The sequence below is a fragment of the Crinia signifera genome, chromosome 6 (genome assembly GCF_055691185.1).
Source record: "Crinia signifera chromosome 6, ASM5569118v1, whole genome shotgun sequence".
Lineage (NCBI taxonomy): Eukaryota > Metazoa > Chordata > Amphibia > Anura > Myobatrachidae > Crinia > Crinia signifera.
Window position 1 is genome coordinate 63,862,270 of NC_139222.1, and position 24,077 is coordinate 63,886,346.

The 24,077-nt window shown below is 50.2% G+C and overlaps 1 long non-coding RNA gene across 1 annotated transcript in view; it reads right to left on the minus strand.

Annotated features, from left to right (window-relative positions):
- Nucleotides 1-1,321: 1,321 nt before the first annotated feature.
- The window catches only part of LOC146006954 (uncharacterized), a 44,655-nt gene continuing 21,899 nt past the window's right edge, over nt 1,322-24,077 (minus strand). Inside the window, exons 3-4 of the long non-coding RNA XR_014444142.1 lie at nt 14,974-15,109; nt 1,322-2,487 (exon numbers count right to left, since the gene is read on the minus strand). This is a non-coding gene — a long non-coding RNA (uncharacterized LOC146006954). The remainder of the gene's footprint in view (nt 2,488-14,973; nt 15,110-24,077) is intronic.

Genomic DNA, 24,077 nt, shown 5'->3' on the forward strand with positions numbered 1-24,077 from the left:
GGCCTTCGCAGGGTTTCCTGGGCGTACTCACAAAAATATTGGATGCACCCAGGAAATGCTGGGCATCAGCAAGTGAACGGGGGTGGCTACTTGCCTTCCGGGGGCCGGCAGCAGACGTCACGAATGTCAACTGCCCACAATGTTCACGGAGCAGGGTGCCACTAAATAAAGTCACCATGGAGTGAGCGCTTCAGAAATCGACCATCGAATGATTTTGGGAAAATATGCGAATAGCGGGGTGTGGGCATTTGGGCGGTGCTACAAAGCTCACAAAGAAGCAAAATAACACTGCTTTGCCAGCCAACCAGAATAAGGGCCATACTGCTTATTAATGGGTGCAAGAATAGTGTAGCCCTGGCAGAAACAATGGTTAAGCATAGAGAACCCCAAGTAGGCATCGGCCTGGCTGCGTTCCCATGGGAATGCCCAGCATTTCATAGAGACGCCCATGCCACTTTCATGGAGGAGAAACATCCTCCGGTGCGTGACAGCACTTGATGCTCTGATGAAGTGAACTATTAGGGGGAGCAGGCAAGAAACCGAATGGACATTCCAAACTACATAATCTACATATGCGATGGTCAGTGGGATGTACCGCCAATGCTTTGTACATTCCGTCCAGAGAGAGAGAGAGAGAGAGTTGGGGCAGAGAGAGACTGGACACACTTGTCGGCATAAGCAGGCAGCAGACGGAACACATGAATTCCCCGCCTGACTCTGCAACACCCCAATTGCTGGCTCAATAATCCTGGCTGGTACACACTTTTGCAGAAGAAAATCAACGAAATAAAAATGTATTGTTTGTAGGGGAAACAATTGTTGTCACTGATTTTCATTTTGTCTTTGACTGATCTTCCTTACCCATTGCATTGGCAGGTCTCAGTATCATATCCGCCACAGACGGCTCCTATTTATTTTTGATCTGTCCGACAGCCGGCGCTTACCTGTTCGCTAGGCTGGAAGTATATGCAGCTTAGCGAACAGGACTGAATCAGGCCTCTTTATCTGTCTGTGCTCATGGTCGCCATCTCTCTCTACAGATCTCACACACTCTCCCTCTGCCCCAGGTTAATGGCTGTGAGGGGTAAGGAGACAGGAGGGAAGAAGGACACAGAAAACCTATATGTTACCTAACAACTCGATAAAAAAACCTCGATAATGGAAATGCTGTAGATGTGATTTTCCTAGATTTCGCTAAAGCATTTGATACTGTCCCACACAAGAGATTGATTAATAAAATGGAGAACCTAGGATTGGGTGAAAATATCTGCAGATGGGTAGGGAATTGGCTATGTAATAGAGAACAAAGAGTGGTTGTGAATGGTGCCATATCAGATATGATACCGGTACTAAGTGGAGTGCCCCAGGGTTCGGTTTTGGGGCCCATTTTGTTTAACATTTTTATTAACGATATTGGGATAGGGTTACTCAGCAATGTATCCATCTTTGCGGACGATACAAAACTTAGCAAAGTCATCAAATCACCAGAAGATGTCACCATGCTTCAAAATGATCTTGCAATTCTAGATGAGTGGGCAAAAAAATGGAAGATGAGGTTCAATGTAGATAAATGTAAGGTTATGCACCTTGGGAGACACAACCAGTGTGCAAGTTACAACCTTAGCGGAGAGGAACTGGGTAATTCCATACTTGAAAAGGATCTAGGAGTCCAAATAGACAGCAATCTAGGATGTAGTGCCCATTGTAATGTAGCTACAAAAAAGGCCAACAAAATTCTGGCATGTATTAAGAGGGGAATGGAAACTAGGAACTCAAGGGTAATTATGCCACTATATAAAGCATTGGTGAGACCTCACCTAGAGTACGGAGTACAGTTCTGGGCCCCACACTATAAAAAGGACATCATAGAATTAGAAAAAGTCCAAAGGCGAGCAACAAAGCTTATTAGGGGAATGGAGAATTTAAGCTACGGGGAGAGATTAAGCAATTTGGGACTATTTACATTAGAAAAGAGACGTTTAAGGGGGGACATGCTCAACATGTACAAGTATATCAAGGGCCAATATAAGGAACTGTCACACACCCTATTTTCTACTAGAAAGGAATCTAGGACGCGAGGGCATGAGTATAGATTAGAAAAAAAAAGATTTAATTCAGCTAGTAGAAAGAATTTCTTTACGGTCAGAACAGTCAAACTCTGGAACTCTCTTCCCAGAGAGGTGGTAACGGCTGGCTCATTAAATGCGTTCAAGGCAAAGTTGGACAAACATTTACTGGAGAAAAACATCCATGGGTACAAATAAGAAATATAATTTGTCTGTAAAATACCAGAACCTACCAAATCAGCAATGGATATCTATACCAGGTTGAACTAGATGGACGCAGGTCTTTTTTCAACCTTACCTACTATGTAACTATGTAACTATGTAACTCACCTCTGATATAATGCTAGAACAGGTCCAGGTGCAGCACATATTCGGTGTACACATAGGTGGCCGGCTGCTCACCCGTTGTACTCGTGTAGACCTGGGTAACATAGATAAAGGTTATTACTGCACTATTCACACAATACTGACTATAGTGCACAACCTAGGGGTCTAGTTACTAACATGCAGCAATAAGGTGGATTGTCTATTACCTATTATTGGGGCAACAGAAACTCACTTATTGCCACCATCAGAGAAAGGTGACTAAGATCTGGGACTTAAAAATACTTTCTACCTCACTCTTCCCAACTGCTTTAAATGTAATGTAATGTAATAAAATACATTGTAATGTAATAAAATACATTTTTAACCAATGTATCATCTTTTTTTCATGGATTTTTGTAAGAAACACCCTTTCAGCATTTTATATGTGGAAATGGGAAACAGGGACAGAGGGGCGCACAATCACTGTACTATAGTGTTCTCAGATCTAGTCCTCTGCATACACTGGCAGTGCATGTTTTCCATATGTCCTTGCTGGAGCACAGGCATATTCATTACTCACTGACACATTATAAAATATCTACAGATGATTCTTAGGATTTCACTTGTGTTTCTGTGAGGAGACCTGTAAATTGTGCGACGTAAGCTTGTCCCAAGAACTGGAAATGGGAAGCAATGCTCCTCTATAAGAAATGAATGTTACAGTAAGGGGGTCATATTGTTCATTTGCACCCCCACGTGGTCCAGCGATGGGTTTTTTCCGTGCATGCGCATAATGAATTATGCGCATGTGCAGGGTCCCTGGGCGACTGAACTCAGCGACTGATCAGTTCACACTGACCAATGTGGGCCAGGGGAGTGGGGCAGCAGAGTAGGGTGTCCACCATGGGAACGCTCAGCATTTCATGGCCGTCCCTATGGGATTGCGTGCAGCGGGTGGTGTGCCAGGGTTGGACAGCTGACGTCACATGACGTCGGGCAGGCGGATGACGTCAGCCGTCCGTCCTGGTTTCGGCCGGCCACTGACTTATATTTGCGTGGCCTGGATAAGTCATTCGGTGGTCGGTGATCATCAAATGATTTCTCCTGCTGCGGGCACATGAGAGGGTATGTGTATTCGTGACACTTCCCCTCGCATGGTTGCAAGGTGATACGGTGGCGATTCGGCAGGGGCAGGCCCTCTGGGACTCGGTACGCTGCGAGTTTCACAGCTTACCGAGTCAACCAGAATCAGGGCCTAAGTGTAGAGATGGTGATGTGTTATATGTGTTATATAAAATATCTCTCAATAATCCATCTATGCCAAATCACTTCAGTCAGACACAAAGCCCTCTGACTGGCTCACTGGTCACCAAAGGCTATCCGCTTACGCAGCACTTTCCCAGTTACAGGAAGAACACTATACACGTGTACCCAGACCGTCCAATAGGACCCTTCCATCAGGTACAGAAAGCTCTGCTCCCGGACTTCCCAGGTGGTTACCTGCAGTGAAACAGCTTTCTCATCAATTATCTAGTTCAACACAGGTGACTACAATCATAAACAGGGGGAAGCCCAAGAGCAGATCCTCTTGTACCTGATGGAAGGGGTCGTGCTGGGGGATCTGTTATTCCCCCACTCCCATCCCTAACTCCCCTCTCACATGTCAATACAGACAAAAGTAAAACAGTAGGGATGGCCATTCACGATCGATGATTCGAAATCATCGATGGTTCATGGCCAATGTCGAATACTTTAGCCATCGATGGGGGAGAACCAGATGCTTTCCCTCCATCGATGGAACAGTAAAACGATGTTTGCTTTATTTTTTCAAAGCCCCGGGACACAGAGCATAGCTCTGCCCCCTGACACCAGCGAAGCCATGTCCCCCGTGTTTTGATTGGCCCACAGGCCAATCAATCAAACACAATGGATGACCATCGATATGTGAAAATATTGATGGTCATCATTGCATAGTTTAGCACTATCGATGGCCAGTTGCAGAATTGCCATCGATGGCAATGGCAACAACGGCCATCCCTATAAAACAGATATTTTAGTAGATGTATTTAAAAGTGAAAAAACATAGGCACCTGATTATCACTACCCCGGAGGGCTGTATTCTATTGTATTATGTTGGTGAAATAGTTACAGCCATACATTTATGTACATTTAATGTTCCTTTCCTGCAGTTAGATTATAAATTAGGAACATGTACATAGGATCTCACTGAAATTAGGCACAAATAACATTAACAGGGTAAGTTATAGCAACTTAGAAATCCTAAAAATAAAATTAGGCCCATTAGCATGGATACTATAGAGTGTATATGGGAGAGCAGCAAGCTGGTCACATGACCCAAGCTATACACTTTCATAGCTGAGAGTGGCAGTTATTTTCCAACTGGCATCTCTGCAGCAGACAGCATCAGAGGAGGAAGCAGGAGCCCAAGCAGAGGATTGAGAAGGGGAGAAAAAGCGATTTCAGGAGACAGAAAGCCAATTACTCAGGGGCGGATTGGCCATTATATCCACCGGGAAGATTCCCGGGAGGCCGATCATAATGAGGCCGCCGAAATGCAGTCCCCTCCCCGTGTAGTATATCATTCAGCAGATGCTCCGCTGCTGAATGCGGCTGAGCCTCCTCCCGCCCGCTGTCCTCCTCCTCCGCTGCTGCCCGCCTCCTCATCTAGCGGCAGCGCGGCTCATGGGGGCTGGGGATGTGTCAGTGGCGGGCTAAACAGGGTGTGAGCTGCTGCCCCCTAGGCAAATGCAATAGAACTGTGTGGGGCCGCAGGCACATGCATATGTATATCTGTGGCCGGGAGGCAGTGCAACTTGTGCTGCTGAGACTGCTCTGACAGCCGACAGCGGAGAGACGTCACCGAACGCAGCCATGACAGGAGCCTCAGCCAGCCTACAGCTGTACAGTGAAGTCCCTCTTTCCCCGGGACAGCCACCAATGAGCTGAGCTCACGCAGCCTAGCCCCTCCCCTCCCCTCCTGTTTCCTGACCTCAGGCTCCTCCTCTTCTCTCCTCCCGGGCAGCTTCAAACCTGCTTCCTCCCTTCTCTCCACGCCGTCCACAGTCACACATTACAGGAGCTGCCTGCTGGCCTGGGTGAGGGTGAGTGCTTTGGTGAGGGGACATGGTTGGGGATATCTCATATAATTATTGTTATGTTAAAAACATGTGTCTGTGCTGGGGGAATTTCCTCTTTATTTATGTGTGTGGAATGGACTAAGTACTGTATGTCTGTGTGTGTAAGACTATGTGTAACTTAAGTTCATATGTGGGTGGGCCCTGTTACTTTCATTAAATGTGTGTGTGTGTGTGTGTGTGTCTGTATGTGATTGTGTGAAAAAATACATGTCAGAGATTTGTGTGTGTGTTTGTGTATGTGTGTGCGTGTGTGTGGGGTGGGGGGCTGTTGTTACAGTATCTGGTACCTGTATGTAGATATTAGCATCTGCAGCTATATATATCTGGTATAGTTATGTGTGTGTATATGAACCATTTGTATATCTGTTTCTGATAATTGTATATGTCTATACAATCTGTATATATGTGTACCTATGTCAGGGTTCACAAATACTCGCTATACCGAGTATTTTACCCTCTTTTGCGCACCAGGGACTCACTTTTTGTCAATGGCTGCGTCGCCTGGGACGCGCTCCGCCCGGATCTGCGCGCGCTGTGTTAAATGATCTGCTGTCAGTATTTCCCCACATTGCCAGAATCCCAGCTCGTACGCATTACCCCCGCCCTCTTGTTATCGCGCTCTCTGATTGGAGTCGCCCTTTCCTGATTTGTTCTCACCCCCCACCCAGAACTGCGGCAAATAGGGTTTGGAGCCCAAGAGAGCAACACACGGTGGCCGATCCCAATTCTCGCGGGTCACCCCCAGAGATCCCTACACAGCCGGGTCACCCGGACTGGAGCAAGCTGCCGAGATACCCCCGCAGCCGGGATGCCGCATTCAATATAGGAGTGCCTGGGGAGAGTCCTTGGCTCTGTGCCCGCTCGTCATCTGTGTGTCCCCATACAGTGCGTGCATATTGGTGTGCAGTGTGTGTGCGCACATATGTGTACGGCGGCCCATGCTGCTCCCCCGGCACCATCCATCCCGGTAATGTCAACCTATATCCCGTGAGTGTGCCTCTGATCTGCTGGTGACACCTGACGCGAGAGGAGGGGACAGCAGCTGCTCACAGGTGTGGGGACCTGATGGGGGAGGGGTATAACCTGGGGCATGTGTGTGTGGCCAGGGGAAAGAGAGGTGTTGGGCGAGTTTGGCTGTAACTGAGTATTCACCAGCTGTACCTGCCTGCTATCCCTGCGGTATCACTTACATGCCGGTAACCTCCACAGTTACTGTCATATACAGTGGCCTATGCATCCAGCAGCCTTACACAGATTGGCACCTTGTGTGCCTTCACCCACTGAGAGGGTGATTCAATTGTTTTTGTGTGCACGAAAGATCGAGATTAAAATGTTTTTATCTGATCACATCCAGACTGACTAGTTTTAGCTGCATTAAACAACTGAACCCGTCTAAAGTTCTAGGCGAGATGCACGAAGGGCAGCAAGCAAAAATTCTGGTGCCCGTGTTTTTTCACACCCAGAACAATTCAATTGTTGCTCTGTATGGGCGCGATCTAGTGGCAGCCTGAGTGATAAACATACCCGGTGAGGTTACATGGCCCTGCGCACAATTAGTTTTGTTTATGACTTACCCCTATTTAGTGGGTGCTATGGTATACTGTACATGGTGTGGGCATGTTGCTTATTGGACATTTTGGTGTGCGTAAACCTGGTGCAGTGTGTCAAAGTAGCTCTAGCTGGTGCAGTGTGAATAAGTGGCACCATTGTGTGGTGCAATGTGAATTGGTACTATTATGTGGCCATGCCTCCCCCACAAAGCCATGCCCTAAATTTTTGTTGCGTGACGACTGTCCCTGTTTCTTGCTTTATATCAGTGGGCCAATTGATAGTCGTCCTACCCCGTAGGTAGGGTAGTGTAGGGTACAGAGGGGTCAGTAATATAGTGTAGGATATAGTGGGGTCAGTGATGTAGTGGAGGGTAAAGAGGGGTCAGTAGTGTAGGGTATAGAGGGGTCAGTGATGTAGTGACGGGTATAGAGGGGTCAGTAATGTATTGGAGGGTACAGAGGGGTAAGTGATGTAGTGGCGGGTACAGAGGGGTCAGTAATGTAGTGGCGGGTACAGGGGGGTCAGAAATGTAGTGGCGGGTATAGAGGGGTCAGTTATGTAGTGGCGGGTACAGAGGGGTCAGTAGTGAAGGATATAGAGGGGTCAGTGATGTAGTGGTGGGTATAGAGAGGTCAGTAATGTGTAGTGGCGGGTATAGAGGGGTCAGTAATGTAGTGGCGGGTATAGAGGGGTCAGTAATGTATTGGCGGGTACAGAGGGGTTAGTGATGTAGTGGCGGGTACAGAGGGGTCAGTAATGTATTGGCGGGTACAGAGGGGTAAGTGATATAGTGGCGGGTACAGAGGGGTCATTAATGTAGTGGCGGGTACAGAGGGGTCAGTAATGTAGTGGCGGGTACAGAGGGGTCAGTAATGTAGTGGCGGGTATAGAGGGGTCAGTAATGTTTATGGCGGGTACAGAGGGCTAAGTGATGTAGTGGCGAAGTGAAGGAGGGGTAGCAAACTCAGAGGTCAGATATGCGTGAACTGGGTAATGCCGCGCACCACATACCGCAATGTTTGCAGATGAATGACGGGAAGCCGACCACCCCCCCCCCCGGTGAAAATCGCTAGAATAGATGAAAGATGATCAGTGTGTATGAACTGGCCGTTTTTCAGCCGAGTGATTTTCCCCATCATCTCTCGCCATACACGCTGGGCAAAAACGCCCAGTGTGTATCAACATTTAGAACTGAGGCCCAGGTGCATGCATGTGTGTTTGTATCCAAACCTCTGAAAATGCAGTTTTCAGAGGTTTCACCATATTTCTCATATGCACTAAGCTCCGGAATGTGATACATTCAAGAGCTTGGACTTGGTGGGCATTGTCATCTGTAAAAAGGATTATTTTTGCAATATGCACTGAGATTATCCAATCGGTCTCCTCCCAGTGTCCCCTGCAGCACTTTTATCTAATGCACGTGCAGAAGGTTGCAGTGTTTTGTGTACCACTACAGCGTCTACATGTGCCAAGGCTGGCCGGGGATGTAAGCAGCAGCTACCTACTGTCTCTCGTCATTCCCTTTGAGGCCATGCCCTTGTTTTGAGGAAATGCAAACTGTTTTGGAAACATGCGCAAATAAGCCCCCTCTCTTCCCTGTTATGGTGTCCCCCTGTAATTTTGTTCTGGAGCCACCCCTGACGGGCAATGTATCAGTGGCGGCAATGCCGCACAGGGCCCTGCTGCTGGTTGCGGCCCCACCTCCTCCCACCCCACCTCCTTCTCCCCATACGCTGCAGTAAATATATGGCCCGGTACTGCTGGTTGTGGCGCCGCCTATTGTTATGTTGGCTCCGCCCACATGAGGCCACTTCCAGATTTTTTCCAGGGCCACTTTTAGTCCCCAATCCGCCCCTGCAATTACTGGATCAGGTGAACCCGTCGTAAGACGCAGGAGCCGAATCAGGAGAGGTAAGTAAACTTATTGGATCAGGTGTACCCGTCGGAAGACGCAGGAGCCAGATCAGGAGAGGTAAATCGACTTATTGGATCAGGTGTACCCGTCGAAAGACGCAGGAGCCAGATCAGGAGAGGTAAATCGACTTATTGGATCAGGTGTACCCGTCGGAAGACGCAGGAGCCAGATCAGGAGAGGTAAATCGACTTATTGGATCAGGTGTACCCGTCGGAAGACGCAGGAGCCAGATCAGGAAAGGTAAATTGACCAATTGGATCAGGTGTACCCGTCGGAAGACGCAGGAGCCAGATCAGGAAAGGTAAATTGACCAATTGGATCAGGTGTACCCGTCGGAAGACGCAGGAGCCAGATCAGGAGAGGTAAATCAACTTATTGGATCAGGTGTACCCGTCGGAAGACGCAGGAGCCAGATCAGGAGAGGTAAATCGACTTAGTGGATCAGGTGTACCCGTCTGAAGACGCAGGAGCCAGATCAGGAGAGGTAAATCGACTTAGTGGATCAGGTGTACCCGTCTGAAGACGCAGGAGCCAGATCAGGAGAGGTAAATCGACTTATTGGATCAGGTGTACCCGTCGGAAGACGCAGGAGCCAGATCAGGAAAGGTAAATTGACCAATTGGATCAGGTGTACCCGTCGGAAGACGCAGGAGCCAGATCAGGGAAAGGTAAATTGACCAATTGGATCAGGTGTACCCGTCGGAAGACGCAGGAGCCAGATCAGGAGAGGTAAATCGACTTATTGGATCAGGTGTACCCGTCGGAAGACGCAGGAGCCAGATCAGGAAACGTAAATTGACCAATTGGATCAGGTGTACCCGTCGGAAGACGCAGGAGCCAGATCAGGAAAGGTAAATTGACCAATTGGATCAGGTGTACCCGTCGGAAGACGCAGGAGCCAGATCAGGAGAGGTAAGTCAACTTATTGGATCAGGTGTACCCGTCAGAAGACGCAGGAGCCGGATCAGGAGAGGTAAGTCGACTGATTGGATCAGGTGTACCCGTCGAAAGACGCAGGAGCCAGATCAGCAGAGGTAAGTTCACATATTGGATCAGGTGTACCCGTCGGAAGATGCAGGAGCCGGATCAGAAGATGGAGGAGATGGTCGGGAAGAAGAGGAGAAGGAAGGAGACCTCAAGAAGGCCTGAAAAGGAAGCACCTGAGGAGGAACCCAGCGGCAAGATACAGAAGACAGACCAGAACACAGAGGAGATGGCCGGAAAGAAGAAGTGCAGGAAGGAGACATCAAGAAAGCCTGAAAAGGAAGCACCTGAGGAGTCCAGCAGCAAGATGCAGGAAAAAGACCAGAAGACAGTGAAGAACACTTCATCAAGAAAATCCAGAGAGGAGGAATCGCTGGAAGAGAGAAAGAGAGCAGCAAGCGAGGCTAAAGACCCGGATGAAGATGAGCCAAGACCAGGTAAGCGGAAATGTAGTTGGATGTCCTTGCACTGTAGTTCATTTTCACACTGGCAAAGTTGAATATTGTTTATATAAAAAAAATATTAATAATGTTTTATATGTAATTTATATTCATTTCATTGGTTACTACAGTTATTCAGATAAAGACAGTCTCAAAAAAAAGGATTAGTAAAACTACTGTAATATTTATGGAGAAAGGTGCACAACTACAAAGGTGCTGTAACCTACAGTATAGCTCAGTTTGGTGACAGGCATATGCCGGCATTCGCAGTGTCATTTACACAATGAAAACACAGTATGAATGTTCTTCTACCTTTACCTAGCCTAATCCTAACATTACTATTATTATTACTTTATTAACCCCACACCCAAACATCAGGGGGTTTACAGAATAGCTCTAGGTTTACTGGCACTAAAGGTGGTAATACCCAGGATGGCAGTGCCTGCATTTATACGTGACAGCCCAACCCCCCTGGGGAAGACAGCCATGGTGATAACTGAAGAATGTAGGGCTGGTGTCACCCGCTGTAATGACTCATGGGGGGAAATTTACTAAGATGTGTATGCTACTTCACATGTGATGTTGCTATGGGCAACCAATCAGAATCTACTTCTTATTTATTTAGCATCCTCTAGAAGACAGGATCTGATTGGTTGCCCATAGCAACATCACATGTGAAGTAGAATACACATCTTAGTAAATCCCCCGCCATGGTGTCATGGCGGTTTTTTCCCTTCATTTAATTATGGACTTGGATATTTAATCTATTATTAGATATTTAATCTATTATTAGATATTTAATCTAAAGTAATGTATGTTAACATGAATTTCACATATAGGAATACAGATGCAAACCCTTTCAGGCTGTTTATAGGACAACAAAACGCATTATATCCCGTGTCAAACTTGGACATGAAGGGCCCATCAGGCAAATGTAATGGTTGGCATCTATTGTAGCTCAATGCCATTACAAATGTACTACAGGCAATGTGATTAGTGCCAGAACGGTATGGCCAGTAACTACAGGATTAGCTCAGAGGAATTGGCTTGGTCACTAGAACCCCAGGCAATCCTTTTGATCACTAGCAATAATTTACCTGCTTAAATTTGCATGAGAATGCATCACTAACAATTCCTTACAACACATAAATGCACATGCTCCATTCCTACAATAATAAATAGGCACTATTCAGTTACGCAACTAAATTATTAAACTCAAAAGTGATCAAGGTGCAGGGCAATACTGTGTCTGAAGTCTGAGGGCACATAGAAAACATTGGTGGTAGGTGTAGAAGGACAGAAAGCCTACACAAGCAGAGGGAAGGGCTAAGGCACTGCAAGGGAACAAGGGAAGGGTAGAGAGCCTGGATCAGACAGCGCCAGAGAGTCCAAACCACGCAGGGATAGAGCAGAGAGACTGAACCAGACAGGGGAAGGGCAGAGAGGCCAGACCAGACAGTGTAAGGGCAGAGAGGCCGGACCAGACAGGGGAAGGGCAGAGAGTCTGGACGAGACAGGGGAAGGGCAGAGAGGCCGGACCAGGCAGGGGAAGGGCAGAGAGGCCGGACCAGGCAGGGGAAGGGCAGAGAGACCGGACCAGACAGGAGAAGGGCAGAGAGGCTGGAGTGCCCCACGTAGGAATACTTAATTAAAGGTGTATTCAGGAGCTTGGGCTTACTGTTCAATGAGGCCTGGTGGTTCCGATTAGCTAGAAGTAGCTTTGTAAAACCCTATAGTGTGCTACGCTGTAAGTTTGAATCGTGCCCTATCTCCTTATCTGTTGAATAATAAATTCCTAATCTATTATTTTACTCCGCAAGGACCAAGCAGCATCTCACCGCCAGACTGCCCCGAGGACGAATCTCAATTCCTGGAGAGATATGACATCCGTCGGGAGTTAGGCCGAGGCACATACGGAGTGGTCCTGCTGGCGCACGACAACATCACCAAGACGGATGTCGCCATTAAACTCTTGAACAACAACGGACTGTCAGATAGAGAAGAACTGAAGGCGTGGATGGAGACCAGAGCCCTACAATCAACATCTGGGAGCCCCTTCTTAGCACATGGACTTCTGACCTTCCAGAATGAAGACGTGTTGGCATTCGTCATGGACTACGCCAGCGGTGGAGACCTGTTTGACCTGCTGCAATCAAGAGGGCGTCTTGAGTCTACGGCTACAACGTACGATCTATGCATAATCTGGTGTATAACTCTGTGTGATATAGGATTCCGGTACTTATGTAATATCTGGACTCCCGTTTTTCTTATGAGACCGCGTCCCCTCGCGGGGCTCGCTGCGCTCGCCACGCTTCGGGCACGGTGGCTCGCTGCGCTCGCCACACTATAGAAAATCAACTCCATGCGTAGTTGGATAGTAGGGGTATGAAAAAATGGGGTGCATTTAACATGGGAGTCCAGATAATACATAAGTACCAGGATTCCTTGTTGGACGTCCATCAATTTGTCTCTTCCTGCTAGAATTCTATTCTACCCGTATTTGTCTTCCTTTCGTGTTCTACAGCTCTTACACTGTTCCCCATCCCACACTGTATCTCTCTATCCTGCCCATACACAATGGCTGATTTGGGATATTACAATGTTGTTACATTTCTTCTATAACAGAGTCTTCGCTGCCGAGATCGTGTCCGGTCTCCAGTACTTCCACAGGATGGGCTTCATCCATCGGTAACTTTCTTTCTTTCCTCATTTAAATAAAAATAGAAGAAAAGATAATTTGGGATTCCTATATATATACACCCCTTTGTGTGCAGCTCTAGCCTGACCATTACATCCCTCCAAAGCCCCTCCTACCACCCTGTCACTACCACACCCACTTCTATCTGGGCCACAGGGAAATACATCTCAACTGCCAGACACCTGGGATAATGCAGTCCCAATCATGGCATCAGGGCAGAGCCAGCAAATTGAGACAACTCAAGTCAATCTCAGACATTGGGAGCAATGCTAGCGGTGTATATGTGGATCTGATTATAAGATTATATGCATGCAAGTGCAAATATACAGGAAGGACAGCAACTCTGCCAGCATCCAGCATCTGCCAGCAAACACTTCTTATTCGCAACACAATGCACCTAAGACGCACCAGGAGACTTTGCCTTAATATGTGTCTGAGGACGTATCTGCAGCCTTAGACACTTATGATGTATGCAAACAAGTACTTAATGACAAAATACTTATTGTTCCTTTTACAGAGACATCAAACCAGAGAACATCCTGCTTCATGACGGCCATATTAAAATCACCGACTTCGGGCTGGCGATCGAGAACAAACCCAGAGCCTCTGGCTACGCTGGAACACGTGGCTACATTGCCCCAGAGGTGAGGCTATAATAAATTTGAGGGGCTATGTGATAAGGTGGATATGGAGGAGACAATGTCACATTTCCATTCTTACTACCAAAGCCCCAGAATTAATCTGTACATTAATTAATTAAATTTCTATTCCCATTATGTACCCAGCGTGTCTGTCCCGGTAATGGTGTTCCCAGTGTGTCTGTCCCGGTAATGGTGTTCCCAGCATATCTGTGCCGGTAATGGTTTACCCAGTGTGTCTGTCCCGGTAATGGTGTTCCCAGCGTGTCTGTCCCGGTAATGGTGTTCCCAGTGTGTCTGTCCCGGTAATGGTGTTCCCAGTGTGTCTGTCCCGGTAATGGTGTTCCCAGCATATCTGTGCCGGTAATGGTTTACCCAGTGTGTCTGTCCCGGTAATGGTGTTCCCAGCGTGTCTGTCCCGGTAATGGTGTTCCCAGTGTGTCTGTCCCGGTAATGGTGCTCCCAGCGTGTCTGTCCCGATAATGGTGTACCCAGTGTGTCTGTCCCGGTAATGGTGTGCCCAGCGTGTCTGTCCCGGTAATGGTGTTCCCAGTGTGTCTGTCACGGTAATGGTGTACCCAGCATGTCTGTCCCGGTAATGGTGCTCCCAGCGTGTCTGACCTGGTAATGGTGTTCCCAGCGTGTCTGTCCCGGTAATGGTGCTCCCAGCGTGTCTGACCTGGTAATGGTGTTCCCAGCATGTCTGACCTGGTAATGGTGTTCCCAGCATGTCTGACCTGGTAATGGTGTTCCCAGCATGTCTGACCTGGTAATGGTGTTCCCAGCATGTCTGACCTGGTAATGGTGTTCCCAGCGTGTCTGACCTGGTAATGGTGCGCCCAGCGTGTCTGACCTGGTAATGGTGTGCCCAGCGTGTCTGACCTGGTAATGGTGTGCCCAGCGTGTCTGACCTGGTAATGGTGTTCCCAGCATGTCTGACCTGGTAATGGTGTTCCCAGCATGTCTAACCTGGTAATGGTGTGCCCAGTGTCGGTCCTGGGAACTGTGTGCCCAGCATGTCGGTCCAGGGAACTGTGTGCCCAGCATGTCTGTCCTGGGAACTGTGTGCCCAGTATGCCTATATATGATAAACATGATCTGATTTCTCATTCATCTCACATGTATGGAATTATTTGTCAGTGTAACATCTGATGGCAGGCGTATTGTGCCCAGATCTGCTGTCCTGTTTATGAAGTGTAATGTAGCGAACTTCTTACCTTTTAATGACAGATCATCATGGGAGACCGATATAATGCGGGAGTGGATTGGTACTCCTTCGGTGTGGTGCTATTCCAGATGTCAACAGGAAAATCCCCCGAGGAGTGCCGCATCTCGGCTTTGGCGGGCTGTCATCTGTGCCCGAATACAAGAAACATCATTGAAGAGGTGAGTGTGAGAACATACTTAGCATTCAGCACTAGGTAACAAAGAGGCCATGAACAATGTGTCAGCGTCTGTTATTTATACAGAACCCCCATTCTCTAGTATCAGCCATGTAGTTGTTCTACGAGCGGTCATGTAGCTGTACATGGGGAAGCTATACGTAGGTACATACGTCAGATTACATTACTGGCTCCCTGACACACACAAATAAGTGAAGGAAACTCCAAGCCAGATCAATGCCTGCTGCAGGAGTCACTGTACCACTGACATACACTACTGGTCACGTTATACAGCACCGGCATTTTCCCTGTTTCTATTCAAATATAAGCAAATCAAGTCCAGTGAATGACCCCCAATGGTACCATGATAAGCAGTAACCTGCTAGAGGTTAGGGGAAAGAATACTAAACTACATAGACACACATCCTCTGATTAGGGCAATACAGTATAATGCTTCTTTTCTTTGATGCTAAAATCATGTCTCCTAAATATGTACTGTAAGAAATCAGACTGCAGATAAACAGAAACTTAGGGCCTTATTCTAATCGGATCGGTGAAACGTGCGTACGGTCCGTCACACCGTACGTTTCCTGTACGCTCACGGTGAGCGTAAGTCCGCCCACAGAACAGCCACACACGGATGGTCACAATGGGGAGTGGCGTACACTTGAGCGTACGCCACCGTGCACGGACGGATCTCCCTCTTAGCCACCGACACCTGGCGTACATCAGAGCGTACGCCACCGTTTACGGACGGGTCTCGTCTGTTTTCACACCGTCACCTTCCGTATATCTGAACGTACGCCACAGTGCAAGTAGAAATTGAGTCCAAAAACATCATTGTTGCTCTTAGATGTGGTTTGTGTCTTTTTCCTAATAAAAAACTGGTATGTTTGTGTTACAGTAAAAAAGTTGACACATGTCGACTTCTGTGAATTGAGTGTCCTGCTTTTTAAAGTATACAAAAACACTTTCTGAATGGGTGAGATGGTTATTGCAGCATTGCTTATTGCATTCAGGTGTATGTAATTTACTTGTATTCGGCATTAATTAGCAGACCCAGGCGTCCGCTCTCATGCGGTAGCTCTAAGAGTGGTCAGGAGCACTCTTTGGCGTCCACCTGTTTTTGGTCCAAAATTCACGGTGCATTCGCCGATCGAGACGGTTGTGGCACCGTGCATTTTGTGTGCACACCCCCCTGTACGCCCATGTTTACGCCCAGTTTTCCTCATTACTCCGGCCGCTCCCATAAAAATGCCCACATGCCGCCCACAATGACCGTACTCTTGCGGACAGGTTTTTTCGCACGGAGAGACCCGTTCGTGAGCGGTGTGAGGTCACCGCACATGCGCATAGCGCAAGCTACGTATGCGCAGATGCAAAAAAAACCTGAACCGACCGTGTACGGTCCCACGCACCAAGCAGAATAACCCCCTTAGTTACACTCCTGTTCCTCTTTCCAGCTCCTGTGTGGTGACCCTGAGATGCGTCTGGGTGAGAACGGCAACATCAGAGAACATCCATTCTTCACGGGAATCGATTGGGAGAAGTTAGAACATCTGCAGGACCCATTCACTCCCAGCTTCTCCCTGCAGCCACCACAGTGAAGGTAACATCACTTCCCCAGGTGCAGGAGGTATAACATCATCTCACACAGGAGCAGCCGATACCTCCATCAGTAGCCACATAACAACTTCCAGCTTCCAGAAGAACACCTGGCTCCTCCGTCAGCCCGAATTACACAAGGTGGCAGAACATCGCCCCTCAACTAACAACTACGGTATGTTCTCCAACGCCCATCAAGTACTGGAGACCGAGAGACCGGAACATCAACTCTCTTCCTGATTGGGTAAGTACGATCCAACCCACATTGCGAATCCACCAAACCCCGCCCGGCGAACGCATGCCCCTCCGCCGCCCCAGCAAAGTGTGGCTTCGCCCGCACAGCAGCGAATGGATGTTTTGCATAAACATCCATTCGCTTTGCTGGGGTGTCCGCCCACATCATTCGATGGTCGGTGACCATCGAATGATGTTTAGCGTGCACGCATATATAAGTGACTTTTCAGTTGCATATATATGCGTGCACGCTGGCGTGGATATGGGAGGCCAGCTGACATCCGGTGATGTCAGCTACCCGGCCCACACACCCGCGTCACCTCCTCATTACCATGAGAACGCCCAGCGTTCTCATGGAAACGCCCATGGAACGCTGGGCGTTCCCATATGGTAATGGGGCAGCCCGGCGCTCCCCGCCCATCTCTGCCCCCCCCCTCGCTGCCATGGGTGCGTGCACCCGGCGACCCAAAAGGTTGCCGTGGGTGCACGCACCATGAGCCTGCACATGCGCAGAAACACGTCTGCGCATGCGCAGACGCCCAACATCGGTACTGCGTGCGAATGCGCGCAGTACCGATGAAATCTGAATAAGGCCCATTATGCGCAATGTTTACATTCTGCACATGCGATCACATCGCAGAACAACAAACACCTCTGCCATATTTACTGCAGGGGAGCTTGCGGTGTAGAGAATGGAGGTAGGGGGTGGAATGCACCTCCTCCTGCATTTGCATTGCTTAAGGATTGCACAAGCTTATCATGTGCAATCCAAACTGAATCAGGCATCTACTGAAAATGTATATAAAATATAACATCAATGGCGAGGGTTTGGCTGGCAACTTGGGGAGGACGGAGGCCAGAACTGATGTTATATTTTATATACATTTAAGCTGCAAGGCAAAGTTTCTTTGGTCTCGCAAGCCAACCTGCATCTGCAAGCCTGATGAGACTGATGCACACACGGAGCATTTTGTGCTATTTTCTAAGCAATCTTACTAGATTGCTTAGAAACTAAGCACAAATCTCACCGTGTGTATGCTCCTGGCGATCCCGATGCGCGGTCCCGCACACCGGGATCACCTGATTAGTAAGTCAGTGCATGCAGACGCAATCTAGTAAGATTGCTTAGAATATCTGCATGTCTCACTGCGTGTGTACACAGGACGCGACCACTTCCGCGATCGCGTCCTGAATCCACTCCCCCCTCATCACTTGTCCCCTCCCATTGTTCTCCAGCGTGCAAGCCCCCCATCTCCCTGGTCCCTCACCCAGTGTGTGTGGTAGGGCCACTCGGTGTTGTGCAGGTCGTCCCTCGCGGGCATGCTCCTGTGCGCCTCACTTTGGACGTGTAGGGGAAGCCGAGAATCCCCCGCTCCGGGATGCACGGAGGACACAGTGGCTCCTGCTCCCTGAGCGCGGGCAGCGTGGACGCGGTGACCGTCTTCAGCAGGCAGACTGGCGGGGAGAAGCAGCGGGCGAGGTGCAGGAGGAGAACCAGGAGGCCCGAGCAGAGCAGGCACAGGGGGGCAGGGGGCATGCCGGCAGCCCCGGGAGGAGGGGAGCAGGGGCTGCTGCAGGCAGACGGGATTGGGGCGCAGCCGCTCACACCCGGCTCTCACTCATCATCTGCCCCGTAATTGTGTGCTCCTTGCAGCTGTGTCAGAGAGGCTGCTGCTGCCGGGTCTCACGCGCCGGGTCACTGGGTGATGGGCACACACAACACAACGCACACCCTAATGCCCAGTCACCCCTCTGTCACCTTGTACAGCACACCCTAATGCCCTGGCACCCCTCTGTCCCCATGTATAGCACACCCTAATGCCCAGTCACCCCTCTGTCCCCATGTACAGCACACCCTAATGCCCAGTCACCCCTCTGTCCCCATGTACAGCACACTCTAATGCCCAGTCACCCCTCTGTCCCCATGTACAGCACACCCTGATGCCCAGTCACCCCTCTGTCCCCATCTATAGCACACCCTAATGCCCAGTCACCCCTCTGTCCCCAAGTATAGCACACCCTAATGCCCAGTCACCCCTCTGTCACCTTGTACAGCACACCCTAATGCCCAGTCACCCCTCTGTCCCCATGTACAGCACACCCTAATGCCCAGTCACCCCTCTGTCCCCATTTATAGCACACCCTAATGCCCAGTCACCCCTCTGTCCCCATGTACAGCACACCCTAATGCCCAGTCACCCCTCTGTCACCTTGTACAGCACACCCTAATGCCCTGTCACCCCTCTGTCCCCATGTATAGCACACCCTAATGCCGAGTCACCCCTCTGTCACCTTGTACAGCACACCCTAATGCCCTGTCACCCCTCTGTCCCCATGTATAGCACACCCTAATGCCAGTCACAACTCTGTCCCCACGTATAGCACACCCTAATGGCAGTCACCCCTCTGTCACCTTGTACAGCACACCCTAATGCCCAGTCACCCCTCTGTCACATTGTTCAGCACACCCTTATGCCCAGTCACCCCTCTGTCCCCATGTACATCACACCCTAATGCCCAGTCACCCCGCTGTCCCCATGTACAGCACACCCTAATGCCCAGTCACCCCTCTGTCCCCATGTACAGCACACCCTAATGCCCAGTCACCCCTCTGTCCCCATCTACAGCACACCCTAATACCCATTCACCCCTCTGTCCCCATGTATAGCACACCCTGATGCCCAGTCACCGCTCTGTCCCCATGTAAAGCACACCCTAATGCCCAGTCACCCCTCTGTCACATTGTTCAGCACACCCTAATGCCCAGTCACCCCTCTGTCCCCATGTACATCACACCCTAATGCCCAGTCACCCCGCTGTCCCCATGTACAGCACACCCTAATGCCCAGTCACCCCTCTGTCCCCATGTACAGCACACCCTAATGCCCAGTCACCCCTCTGTCCCCATCTACAGCACACCCTAATACCAATTCACCCCTCTGTCCCCATGTATAGCACACCCTGATGCCCAGTCACCGCTCTGTCCCCATGTATAGCACACCCTAATGCCCAGTCACCCATCTGTCACCTTGTACAGCACACCCTAATGCCCAGTCACCCCAATGTACCCATGTATAGCACACCCTAATGCCCAGTCACCCCTCAGTCACCTTGTACAGCACACACCTGAATGCCCAGTCACCCCTCTGTCCCCATGTATACCACACCCTAATGCCCAGTCACCCCTCTGTCCCCATGTATACCACACCCTAATGCCCAGTCACCCCTCTGTCCCCATGTATAGCACAACTTAATGCCCAGTCACCCCTCTGTCCCCATGTACAGCACACCGTAATGCCCAGTCACCCCTCTGTCCCCATGTATAGCACATCCTAATGCCCAGTCACCCCTCTGTCCCCATGTTTAGCACACCCTAATGCCCAGTCACCCCTCTGTCCCCATGTTTAGCACACCCTAATGCCCAGTCACCGCCCTGTTCCCATGTATAGCACACCCTAATGCCCAGTCACCCCTCTGTCCCCATGTATTGCACACCCTTATGCCCAGTCGCCCCTCTGTCCCCATGTATAGCACACCTTAATGCCCAGTCATCCCTCTGTCCCCATGTATAGCACACCCTAATGCCCAGTCACCCCTCTGTCCCATGTATAGCACACCCTAATGCCCAGTCACCCCTCTGTCCCCATGTATAGCACACCCTAATGCCCATTCACCCCTATGTCCACATGTACAGCACACCCTAATGCCCAGTCACCCCTCTGTCCCCATGTACAGCACACCCTAATGCCCAGTCACCCCTCTGTCCCCATGTACAGCACACCCTAATGCCCAGTCACCGCTCTGTCCCCATGTACAGAAGAACCTAATGCCCAGTCACCCCTCTGTCCCCATGTATAGCTCACCCTAATGCCCATTCACCCCTCTGTCCCCATGTATTGCACACCCGAATGCCCAGTCACCCCTCTGTCCCCATGTATAGCACACCCTAATGCCCAGTCACCCCTCTGTCCCCATGTGTAGCACACCCTAATGCCCAGTCACCCCTCTGTCCCCATGTATAGCACACCCTAATGCCCAGTCACCCCTCTGTCCCCATGTATAGCACACCCTAATGCCCATTCACCCCTATGTCCCTATGTACAGCACACCCTAATGCCCAGTCACCCCTCTGTCCCCATGTACAGCACACCATAATGCCCAGTCACCGCTCTGTCCCCATGTACAGAAGACCCTAATGCCCAGTCACCCCTCTGTCCCCATGTATAGCACACCCTAATGCCCAGTCACCCCTCTGTCCCCATGTATAGCAAACCCTAATGCCCAGTCACCCCTCTGTCCCCATGTATAGCACACCCTAATGCCCAGTCACCCCTGTGTCCCCATGTATAGCACACCCTAATGCCCAGTCACCCCTCTGTCCCCATGTATAGCACACCCTAATGCCCAGTCACCCCTCTGTCCCCATGTATAGCACACCCTAATGCCAAGTCACCCCTCTGTCCCCATGTATAGCACACCCTAATGCCCAGTCACCCACTGTCCCCATGTATAGCACAACCTAATGCCAAGTCACTCCTCTGTCCCCATGTATAGCACACCCTAATGCCCAGTCAACCCTCTTTCCCCATGTATAGCACACCCTAATGCCCAGTCACCCCTCTGTCACCTTGTACAGCACACCCTAATGCCCAGTCACCCTTCTGTCCCCATGTATAGCGCACCCTAATGCCCAGTCACCCCTCTGTCCCCATGTATAGCGCACCTTAATGCCCAGTCACCCCTCTGTCCCCATGTATAGCACACCCTAATGCCCAGTCACCCCTCTGTCCCCATGTATAGCAAACCCTAATGCCCAGTCACCCCTCTGTCCCCATGTATAGCACACCCTAATGCCCAGTCACCCCTCTGTCCCCACGTATAGCACACCCTAATGCCCAGTCACCCCTCTGTACCCACGTATAGCACACCCTAATGCCCAGTCACCCCTCTGTCCCCACGTATAGCACACCTTAATGCCCAGTCACCCCTCTGTCCCCACGTATAGCACACCCTAATGCCCAGTCACCCCTCTGTCCCCACGTATAGCACACCTTAATGCCCAGTCACCCCTCTGTCCCCACGTATAGCACACCCTAATGCCCAGTCACCCCTCTGTCCCCACGTATAGCACACCCTAATGCGCAGTCACCCCTCTGTCCCAATGTATAGCACACCCTAATGCCCAGTCACCCCTCTGTCCCCATGTATAGCACACCCTAATGCCCAGTCACCCCTCTGTACCCATGTATAGCACACCCTAATGCCCAGTCACCCCTCTGTCCCCATGTATAGCACACCCTAATGCCCAGTCACCCCTCTGTCCCCATGTATAGCACACCCTAATGCCCAGTCACACCTCTGTCACCTTGTACAGCACATCCTAATGCCCATTCACCCCTCTGTCCCCATGTATAGCACACCCTAATGCCAAGTCACCCCTCTGTCCCCATGTATAGCACACCCTAATGCCCAGTCACCCCTCTGTTCCCATGTATAGCACACCCTAATGCCCAGTCACCCCTCTGTCCCCATGTATAGCACACCCTAATGCCCAGTCACCGCTCTGCCCCATGTACAGCACACCCTAATGCCCAGTCATCCCTCTGTCCCCATGTATAGCACACCCTAATGCCCAGTCTCCCCTCTGTCCACATGTATAGCACACCCTAATGCCCAGTCACCGCTCTATCCCCATGTATAGCACACCCTAATGCCCAGTCACCCCTCTGTCCCCATGTATAGCACACCCTAATGCCCAGTCACCCCTCTGTCCCCATGTATAGCACACCCTAATGCCCAGTCACCCCTCTGTCCCCATGTATAGCACACCCTAATGCCCAGTCACCCCTCTGTCCCCATGTGTAGCACACCCTAATGCCCAGTCACCGCTCTGTCCCCATGTATAGCACACCCTAATGCCCATTCACCCCTCTGCCCCCATGTATAGCACACCCTAATGCCCAGTCACCCCTCTGTCCCCATGTATAGCACACCCTAATGCCCAGTCACCCCTCTGTCCCCATGTATAGCACACCCTAATGCCCAGTCACCCCCCTGTCCCCATGTATAGCACACCCTAATGCCCAGTCACCCCTCTGTTCCCATGTATAGCACACCCTAATGCCCAGTCACCCCTCAGTCCCCATGTATAGCACACCCTAATGCCCAGTCACCGCTCTGCCCCATGTACAGAACACCCTAATGACCAGTCATCCCTCTGTCCCCATGTATAGCACACCCTAATGCCCAGTCACCGCTCTGCCCCATGTACAGCACACCCTAATGCCCAGTCATCCCTCTGTCCCCATGTATAGCACACCCTAATGCCCAGTCACCCCTCTGTCCACATGTATAGCACACCCTAATGCCCAGTCACTGCTCTGTCCCCATGTATAGCACACCCTAATGCCCAGTCACCGCTCTGTCCCCATGTATAGCACACCCTAATGCCCAGTCACCCCTCTGTCCCCATGTATAGCACACCCTAATGCCCAGTCACCCCTCTGTCCCCATGTATAGCACACCCTAATGCCCAGTCACCCCTCTGTACCCATGTATAGCACACCCTAATGCCCAGTCACCCCTCTGTCCCCATGTATAGCACACCCTAATGCCCAGTCACACCTCTGTCACCTTGTACAGCACATCCTAATGCCCAGTCACCACTCTATCCCCATGTATAGCACACCCTAATGCCCAGTCACCCCTCTGTCCCCATGTACAGCACACCCTAATGCCCATTCACCCCTCTGTCCCCATGTATAGCACACCCTAATGCCCAGTCACCCCTCTGTTCCCATGTATAGCACACCCTAATGCCCAGTCACCCCTCAGTCCCCATGTATAGCACACCCTAATGCCCAGTCACCGCTCTGCCCCATGTACAGAACACCCTAATGACCAGTCATCCCTCTGTCCCCATGTATAGCACACCCTAATGCCCAGTCACCACTCTGTCCACATGTATAGCACACCCTAATGCCCAGTCACCACTCTATCCCCATGTACAGCACACCCTAATGCCCAGTCACCCCTCTGTCCCCATGTATAGCACACCCTAATGCCCAGTCACCCCTCTGTCCCCATGTATAGCACACCCT